Raw genomic sequence first — 6,000 nt, 5'->3', positions numbered from 1 at the left:
AGCACCTCCCCATGTAGTAAGACTGGGCAAGGTGACCCAATATGAGCAGTAGGGTCCCAAAAGAGGAGACAGCCCCTGCTCCCACTGTTAGGAGTCCCACAAGAGGACCAAGCTACACAACTGTCACATACATGCAGAACATCTAGGTCAGTACCATGCAGGCTCCCTGGTTGTCAGTTCAGACTCTGTGAGCCTCTGTGAGCCCAGGTTAGTTGATTCTGTGAGTTTTCTTGTCAAGTCCTTGACCCCTCTGGCTCCAACTATCTTTTCTCTCCCTCTTCTTCAGGATTCCCCCAAACTCTGCCTAATATTTTCGCTATGAATCTGCATCTGTTTCCATCAGTGGCTGGATGGAGCCTCTCTGGTGACAATTGAGAGACAATAAGGCATCATTACATTGACATTTTTGTTCTAGCCTAAAACCCAAGCCAGGAGAGTAAGCCCTCCCCTGACACTGTCTGGAGCACCAAGACCCACAGGCTGGATGACCAAGAGACCTAGGATAGAATCAAAGATTTTTTTTAAACAATTTTTGAAATATATTTCAAAGCACTGATATTGCTTTAATATTCAATTTTGGCAAACCCTTTAAGATGGCATGTAAGATTAGAATCGAACCCCCACCCCTGTGTTTAATGTACTATATCTGACAGATATTCTATACATGGAATTGAGATTGATGCTTGAAGTTACACAGGCTCTGAGGTGGTGTAGCAGTGGGAATCATAGAGAACAGACACTTATGTTGTTTCCTCTGTTCATGTTGGAAATGGTATAAAAGCATCTAAGTGCCTCTGATTTACCCTATTTGGGCAGAGGCTGACTGTTGTCTTACCATCAGCTTAGAGACTAAACCTAAATCTATGGCTAGTTTAGCTACTTTCTGCAGCCTCACAGTCCATGGCCCACTGCTCAGGCCATAGCCTGGCAGGACTTCCAGTCCCACCAGCACCTGTTCTGCCACTACCACCAAATGTCATTTTTAACTAAGTCTCTATCATTCTATTTACCAATAAAGACTTGGGAGTCAGATGTTGGAGTGAAAACCTGATAGCTCAGAAAGGCCAAAAAGCAACCAGTTGACCTTCCTTTTTGGCCAGTGACCCAACAAGAGAGCATCTCTCTGGCTTTTTCAAACCAAAAAGACCACCAAACTCCAAGTTCTTCTCTACTACTTCCTAAGGGTCTCTCTTTGTCTCTTCCTGGCTCCCTCATACTCTCTATGGCTAATTCCTGTCAACTAGTTGCTGGCTCTGCCTCCTGACCCAAGTTTGGTTTTATTAACACAGTCTTGGGGTTCACAGTGTGATCAAATATCCCACAACAGCTGCCAAACTTAAAATAAGAAACTATTGTTCCTGCAAAGTAAAATAAGTTAATCAAAAAAGCTAGGGAGATGGCCAGTTGGGGGGACCAGAGTGTGGATCCCCACATCCATATAAATACATAAACACTGGGCAAGTGTGGTGGCCCATCAATCTTAGGCCTCTGGGGAAAGAGTCAAGGGGATCCCAGAGCAAACTGGGTAGCTAAAGTAGCAGAAAACATGAGCTCTATATTCAGTTCATTGAGAGTTCTTGCCTTGATACAAAAGATGAAAAGCAATCAAGAAAGATACTTGGCAATAGCCTCTGGTATTCACCCACGTGCACTCCACACATGAACATGCATATACACATATACATACACCACACAAATATGCAAAAATAAATAAATAAGCAAATAAAAGGAATCTGCCTGTTTCCTAAAATAAAAGTTGATTAATAGGGATCACAATATGCAGAAGTGGGATGAAAAAAGTAAATAGGGTACATAATGTAATTTACCCTAGATACTCCTTTAGGAACCAAAACTGATATAGCTGATGTATTTACTGTACCTCAATGCATACAATGTTCTCATATAACAAATAGTCACTCATTCTGAAAATATGGTTCTCAAAGGCCTTTTCTGGTACACTCAGAGACTTCTTATTCTGCAATATAAAAAGAACACTAAAGTTTGCTTTTTTAAAGTCTTACATTTCAGAAATAATACACAAACCAAAATTTCATTTTTGTGGTTGATGTTTTAACTAATGGAACACCAATTCAAAAAATATGCTTATCTTGCATTAATTGTGTGTTAAACATTACTAAATTTGACATCATTTTAGAATGTTTTCAGTAGAAAATAATTTTCCTGAGCTATTCATGTTCAGGTTGCAGGACTTGAGAAATGGTCCAGTGGCTAAGGATACTTGCTGCTGTTGCAGAGCACCAGAGCTCAGTTCCCATCACTCACATGGGGCAGCTCACAACCTTCTAAACTCCAGCTCCAGGGGCTCTGACACCCTCTCCTGGCCTCCACAGACATCTACACATATATCCATATAACCACATACACACACACACATAGATATAAATAAAAATAAGATAAATCTTTAGGGGCTGAATATATGCTATGAGGAGCTGATATTAGCAGTGGGTGGCTGTTGGGAGGGAAAGTCATTTTCTTTGGTAGTGTAGTCACTAGCAGGCTCCCCACACCCCAGCAGATGACCCCCTGCCATGTGCATAGGGGCAGCACTAGGTGAACTCAGTAGGTTAAAATTTTCTAATTAATTAAAAATTAGAAGGATATGAAATTGGAGAGAGATGTGATGAGGGTTTTTGTGAGACTTGTAGAGAAGGACTTAGGGATGGGTGTAATCAAGATATATTGTCTACATGTAGGAACTTTGCAAAGAATAAAAATAAAATTAATTTTTAAAAATATAAAGAGCTAAAAAAAAGATGTTCTGAGTTTAGACATAAGGCTTAATTTAATCATTCAATTTCATGTCACCTGGAAAATGAATTGCAAGGTTATGGGAAAGGTGCTGCTGTCCTAAGAATGAGCACCCTTACACCTCTGCTTATGAATCTTGATCTAGCCAGAACTAGAAATGTGTACAACATGGAAGAGAGATCTGATCAACAATGTCACACTGACTTTTAGTCATCCTCCATGAGGTAGGAAAGTCCTTCTATGGCCCTTTATTTCACCACCTTTTATGTCATTGAACCATTGCCTATCTTTTTAAACTCATAAAATAAAACCAGAGTTTGTGTGTCCTTATCTCTGTTGACAAAGAAAGTTCTTCTTACTCCAGGCTTACAGGACAAATAAATTTTTACATCTCTTAATCTAAGTGGTAGACCATTTCCCTTCATCACCAGCATCTTACTCCCCTCTATTGCTCCTAAGCTATAAACAGCTTTAAACCCAGCCTTGCAGTGGCTAGAGGTAGGAAAAGACGGAAAAATAAAACAGGATAAGAACTTACTGCCGTGGTAATAGTGATAAACACAGTAAATCATACATAGCACATGGTCCACAGCATGGGCAAGCATTGGAAGGATCATGTATTCTCTAACCCTGCCTAGGGAACTTGCTAAGACCAGGTGATGAATTATCTAATCCCCTGGGCAGTTCGGGGATCTACTTTAGAGAACACAAGAGATGCCATTTCCACACATGAGAGATGAGGGTTACAGTTCTCCTCTGGTGTGAGTTGTCTCACAGTCATGTCTCCAGTTCTCCTCTGGTGTGGGTTGTCTTAGTCATGTTCTCCAGTTCTCCTCTGGTACAGGATGTCTCACAGTCGTTTTCTCCAGTTCTCCTCTGTTGCAGGTTGTCTCACAGTCATGTCTCCAGTTCTACTCTGGTACAGGATGTCTCACAGTTGTGTTCTCCAGTTCTACTCTGGTATGGGTTGTCTCACAGCCATGTTCTCCAGTTCTACTTGTGTGGGTTGCCTCATAGTCATGTGCTCCAGTTCTACTTGTGTGGGTTGTCTCACAGTCGTGTCTCCAGTTCTACTTTGATGCAGGATGTCTCACAGTTGTGTTCTCCGGTTCTCCTCTCATACAAGTTGTCTCACAGTCATGTTTTCCAGTTCTACTCTGGTGTGGGTTGCCTCATAGGCATGTCCTGTTACTACTGTTTTCTGCATAGTATTCTTCCCACAAAAGTGAAGCTTTCCTATTTTAACAAAGAGATCAAAGAAAATTATTTGTGAATTTTCTCCATAGCATCAGATATGTGCCCCTAGAAGTCATGGTCTCTCACTTTTGTCAACTTTCTTAAAACATTCAAATGTGCCGGGCAGTGGTGGTGCACGCCTTTAATCCTAGCACTCGGGAGGCAGAGCCAGGCGGATCTCTGTGAGTTCAAGGCCAGCCTGGGCTACCAAGTAAGTTCTAGGAAAAGGCGCAAAGCTACACAGAGAAACCTTGTCTCGAAAAACCAAAAAATAAAAAATAAATAAATAAATAAATAAAATAAAAACCATTCAAATGCTTCTAACAAAAAACCACAAAGAAAAATCAGTTCTATCTGTGACTACATTTCATAGGTTTAAAAGCCCAGTGATTTTTTTCCAGTCGTCAGATCTAATGATGTCTATTTTGTTCTTTTAACATTAAAAAAATTAGTATAAGATGCCTAAATAGGAGTAGATTTCACTCTGGAAATAGCTGGGAAAATTCACCCTGGAAGTAGCTGGAAAAACTCAATTTTCACAGTCTTATTAACTCACATTTAATATTTCAATAAGCTCAAACACTGGCTAGAGGAATAGCAGTCTATCTGTTTGGATTCTATTTCACATCTCAACTTGGTTTTTATGTGACTCCCATTTACAACCAGAGATAAACATGAGTCACTGTGACTTACTATCTGTCTGCTGTCTTCTGAGTTAAGGGAGCTTGGCAAGAAATGCTGTGTATAACTGGAAAATCCAAAGTCGAGTCCCCTATACTATGCCAACACAAACAAGCTCCTAATCTACAAAGAAGGATTAGCCATAGACTAAGAACTGGACCTTTCAATAAGTAGTCCTTATTCTTCTAGCCCTGGAACTTCACTTTGCTCTGCTATTTCTAGCCCAAAGATAGTATAGTTTCTACATGCTATTGCTATATTGTAGGATCCTCTCAATGTTTCTGTTACATCCTAATGTCTGACTCTTCATGAAATGCAGGACTCTCATCACAGTACAAGCTCCCTGATGCCCACCTGCCCTTACAGCCTTAAAAGACATTCTATTCTGTATGCTGAATTTTTACTCTTTTCCATCCATATCTGCTACATTCCCTATCTTTGAAGGCCATTTCTCTGCATTCTATATTGCTAGTCAGAATTAATCCCTTCTTGGGCATACTTCCTAATGACAAGTTCCCATGACATGCAATCCTATATAATTGTTTAAATCCTTACTGATTATTACTGTGTTCTCTTCTCAAGGGCAAATCCTGTAGCAAAACTTTAAGATGTTCCTGAACAATGACCTTAATCTGCATACAGTAAACAATGTAATGAAAAGAAAGCTCAGGATATAGATTGAATGTAGGCCTTAACCTGCATATAGTAGACAATGTAATAAAAAGATAGATCAAGATATGGATTGAATGTAGACCGTAACCCTCATACAGTAGACAACAAAAGATAGCTCAGGATATGAATTGAATGTGAACCTTAACCTGCATACAGTAGATAATGTACTGTAAAATACAGTTGCAGGATTTGACTTGAGAAACACTGAAAAGATTTTGAAAACTGAAGAGGCATTTCCTTAGGTTTCCTCCATAAAAAGGTTTTTTCTTAAAACATGAGTACTTTTGGAAATGGGAGTTACATGATGAACTTTCTTTATTTCCACCAGTTTTCTATTTTTTAATTTAAAATGCATATATTATAACTGTATTCTTTAAAAACATCAGTTATCTTTATTTATGATGTACAGTTAGGAAACCAGAGAAGAACACAACAATCAGTTGTCCAGTGCCAACTGGTCAGCCCTGAAAACATCCATATAGGTAGCATTCAACAGACTGAAGAGGTTATATTTAGTAATATATGTGTTTATACATATATGTATATATATGCATGCAATAACAATTTGTAAAAGAAAAAAATGAGGTCATGAATTTCAATATGCTCATTCAGTATCCTGTTGGTGTATATTTGTGGATAAAC

The sequence above is a fragment of the Peromyscus eremicus genome, chromosome 13 (genome assembly GCF_949786415.1).
Source record: "Peromyscus eremicus chromosome 13, PerEre_H2_v1, whole genome shotgun sequence".
Taxonomy (NCBI): Eukaryota; Metazoa; Chordata; class Mammalia; order Rodentia; family Cricetidae; genus Peromyscus; species Peromyscus eremicus.
The sequence above is the reverse complement of the archived record's forward strand: the minus strand, read 5'-3'. Positions refer to the sequence as shown.